Below are 4,541 nucleotides of genomic sequence, written 5' to 3'. Positions count from 1 at the left end.
TAGTACACCAGTACTAGTACAAACACAATTTTGTGTTGCATAGTGCAGAAGTTCAACAAATGCAACACAATTGCAAGTGAAAATATCTTCTCATAATGTTTCTAACTTAAAGAAATACAATTCCGAGCTCAGAGTCATTAAGAACCCACTTAATGTCAATATGCAGTTGACCTTTGAACAACATGGGTCTGAACTGCATGGGTCCTCTTATACCCAGAATGTTTTTGATATGGTACAGTGCTGTAAATGTATTTTCTCTTCCTAATGTTTTTCTTAATAACATTTTCTTTTCTCTCACTTACTTTATGGTAAGAATACAGTATGTAACACATATATAAAATACATGTTAACCAACTATTTATGTTACTGTATTGATATGGTAAGAATACAGTATGTAACACATATATAAAATACATGTTAACCAACTATTTATGTTACTGTATTGATAAGGCTTCTGGTCAATAGTAGGCTATTAGCAGTTAAGTTTTTGAGGAGTCAAAGTCATACATGGATTTTCTACTGCTCAGGAGGTCGAAGCCCCTAACCGTCATTGCTCAAGGATATACTGTAATTAGTAATGACTGTCAGAACTTGACACTGTTTCCTCACTCAAAGTCTGGGGTAAAATAGAAAAAAAAAAGTACAGTAAAGTAAAAGAGCCTGGGAATTAAAAATTTATTATTTAAAATAGTTAATAACAGTATTGTAAGGTGTAATTTTTATAGAAGTATGCTGCCAAGCTGTAGTAGTCTTAGAAATGGATGAGTACAGAAAACAGTCCTTCTATGTTTGTCTCATTAGAAAAAAATCTACGTGTTGCTATTTCAAAATTTATAGCTCAGATATTTTACACTAGTATTCCCTAAGGAAGTAAAATAGTGAAAAATAATGCGTATTATGCATTCATTAAATGCCGACTATGTGGCACTGTGCCTTTTGCTTGGAATTCAAACATGAAACGCATTTTCCTTTGCTTTTAAGGATAGTGTTTGGGAGTAAGCAGAAAAATAGACACATAATTCCAATTCAACATAGTAATTACAAAGTAGGTATGTAAGAAATGTACAAGATCCTAAATACTTCCTTCTTAGAGCTTCCACTTATCCTATTTTATAACAGCTTATTTTTATTGCTTTTGAAGGTGTCAGACTACAATAAAGGTTATAACTTTCCTATGAATTATTTTTCTTTTTGCAAACCAACCATGAGTTTTAAACAAGATTTGAGGACACATACCAAAAGGAGTGTATCTATATCCTATTCGGTAAAATTACCTTGCCAAACTTTTCTATTTGGCTGGAGTTGAATAAAAATAGAATTAGCAGGGATTATACCCAGAGCCTTTTAGGTTGTGCACTCTACTCAACGAGCTGGAAAAATTAGTATGTAAAGGGAAAATCCAGCTCACATTCCACATGCAGATCCAGGCACCTTGGCTTCGGTTCTTGCCCATGAGCTTTGTTAAATTCAGGTAAAGATTCCTTATGGACTAATGACAGCCCTAAGTTTTAGGGCCTTCATTACTGGGCATGGTATAAGAAGTCTGCCTCTATAAAAGATCCCCAGTGCTTGCTTTGGCAGCACATACACAAAATTGGAATGATACAGAGAGATTAGTATGGTTCCTGTGCAAGAAGGACACGCAAACTTGTGGAACAATCCCTATTTTTACATCTCTTGTTCATGGACAAAAAGATGTAATTTGTAAAAATGGCCATACTAACCCACCACCATCTCCCGATTCAATACAATACCCATCACAATGTCAAAGGCATTCTTCACAGAAATGGAAGAAACAATTCTAAAATTTGATGGAACCAGAGAGGACCCTGAATAGTCAAAACAATCCTAAGAAAAAAAGAACAAAGCTGGAGGTATCACAGTTCCTGATTTCAAACTATATTACAAAGTCATAGTAATAAAAACAGTAAGGTTCTGGGCACAAAAGTAGACACATAGATTAACAGAACAGAAAGGAAGCCCAGAATTAAATTCTAGCATATATAGTGAACTGATATGTGATAAGGGAGCCAATGAGGAAAGGATAAAATGGTGCTGAGGAAACTGGAGAAACATACAGAACAATGAAATCGGACCCCTACCTCACACCACTCACAAACATTAGCTTGAGATCGATCAAAAATGTAAACATAAGAACTGATACCATAAAACTCCTAGGAGAAAACATAAGAAAGAAGCTCATCAGTATTGGTCTTGGCAATGATTTTTTTTTGGACATGACACCAAAAGTACAAACAATGAAAGCAAAAATCAACACATGGGAATACATCAAACTCAAAAACTTCTGCACGGAAAAAGAAACAAAATGAAAAGACCACCTATAGAGTAAAAGAAAATTTTCCCAAATAATATATTGGATAAGGGATTAATGTCCAAAATATATAGGAAATGCACAGAACTTAATAATAAAAAGTATCTAATTTAAAAATTAGCAGAAGAACCAAAATGTTCTTCCAGAGAGGACATCAAGAAGTCCAACAGGCACATGAACAGATGCTCAGCATCAAAAATTATCAGGGAAGTGCCAATCAAAACCACAATGAGATTTTCACCTCATACCAGTTAGACTGTCTATCATCAAAGAAGAAAGGGATAAAGAAAGGGGGTGGGTAATCAGAAGGGGGAATGAAGCATGAGAGACTATGGACTCTGAGAAACAAACTGAGGGCTTCAGAGGGGAGGGAGGTGGGGGGACTGGGATAGGCTGGTGATGGGTAGTAAGGAGGGCACGTATTGCATGGTGCACTGGGTATTATACACAACTAATGAATCATCGAACTTTACATAAAAAAATAAATAAAAATTAAAATAAAAAAAAAGAAGTCAAGAACAATAGGCGCTGGTGAGGATATGGTGAAAAGCAACCCTATATGCTGTTGGTGGGAAAGTAAATTGATATAAACAGCACAGAAAACAATATGCACATTCTTCAAAAAATTAGGTGTACCATATGATCTGGCAAATCCACTTTTGGGTATTTATCCAAAGAAAATGAAAATAGGATTTCATAGAGATATACGCACTCCCATGTTTATCACAGCATTATTCACAGTAGCTGAGAAATGGAAACAATCCATCGATGTATCAAAAAGATATGGTATGTATGTACGTGTGTGTGTGTGTGTGTGTGTGTGTGTGTGTATTACTCAGCCATGAGAAAGGTGGGTATCTTGCCATGTGCCACAACATGATTGGGCCTTGAGCACATTATGCTAAACTAGGTAAATCAGACAGAGAAAGGGAAGTACTATGTGATATCACTTATATATGGAATCTGAAAAAAATCAAACCTGTAAAAAAATAGAGGGTAAAATGGTGGTTACCAGAAAATGGGGACTAAGGCGCTAAGATCGATAGTTTTTAAAGGTATAAGCTTGTAATAAGTAGTAAATAAACCACCGAGGTATAACGCACAGTATAATGAATGTAGACAATACTATTATACTATAATTATGTAACGTGATAAATAGTACCATAATACCAATTATATTATATAATAAATCAAAGTAGCATACTATATAACAAATTCACACAATGGTTACGTGTGAAATTTATTCAGTAAAAAGAGACACATATATTAAAACAGAGTGCCCAGAAATAAACCCATACATATATAGTCAATTAACTTTTGACAAAGGAGACAAAAAGATACCATGGGGAAAGGACACTCTCTTCAATAAATGGTACTGGGAAAACTGAGCACTTATCTTACACCACACACATAAACATCAATTCAAGCTGGATTAAAGCCTTTACGTATCTACCTAGTCTGATTAGACTTCATATCACACCACTTCATGCAAACTCTAAGAACCACAAACAGTGTAATTCTTTCATACTCTAACCCAACTCATATGCAGAATCCTTTCTTCTGATTTCCTTAGTATGTTCAGAAATACTGAAAGGCTTAAAAATTAAGTGCAGACAAGAGAATTGTTAAACAGACAGTGGCTTGTTTTGAAACTACCCAGAGTGTAAAGACCCTGTTCTATGATGGACAGTCTTGAGCTAGTCAAACACTGAACACAGAGACGCCCCCAGAAGCAACTTGTCTGGGTTTCTAATTTCCCCTCCTTCTCTTTGCCGGCCTCTTCCCACAGGACATTGCTTCATAGTCCACCATCAAAGTATCCTCGTATTAAAAATAAAAATACTCTGAAGTCTCAAGAAGACCAACAGAAACAAATTTTTATTCTATATTCCACCAAGGGCTTCCCTGATTTCCAGTTTCTACTGTGAGAAATGCTTCCAGGTCTTCCCAGCACCTTGAGGTGACTGTGGTAGTGACAGATCTTCCCAACCTTCTGAACAGACTTAGCACAGGGGCTTGACCTTGCCAGCCCCACAGGAGCTGCTTTCATCTCTATCAAGAGGATTAAGGAAGAATTCCTCAGAATCCAGCTCTGAATGGAACTAATTATGGAAAACCTAAACTGTCCATGGATCAAAAAGAAAGCAAATACTCTTGAGAATCTTTCTCCTCAAAAGCTAGAAATATCTTTGGAACAGTCTCAGCTCCT

At 35.9% G+C, this 4,541-nt stretch overlaps 1 non-coding gene across 1 annotated transcript; it reads left to right on the top strand.

The window, feature by feature from the left end:
* The first annotated feature begins 1,565 nt into the window (after positions 1-1,565).
* Positions 1,566-1,670, top strand: LOC121100899. Its single transcript, XR_005832681.1, has one exon. It is a non-coding gene; the product is annotated as a U6 spliceosomal RNA (small nuclear RNA).
* The last annotated feature ends 2,871 nt before the right edge of the window (positions 1,671-4,541 follow it).

This window comes from Ursus maritimus, unplaced genomic scaffold, assembly GCF_017311325.1.
Source record: "Ursus maritimus isolate PB19 unplaced genomic scaffold, ASM1731132v1 scaffold_5, whole genome shotgun sequence".
Classification (NCBI taxonomy): domain Eukaryota; kingdom Metazoa; phylum Chordata; class Mammalia; order Carnivora; family Ursidae; genus Ursus; species Ursus maritimus.
The sequence above is the reverse complement of the archived record's forward strand: the minus strand, read 5'-3'. Positions and strand labels throughout refer to the sequence as shown.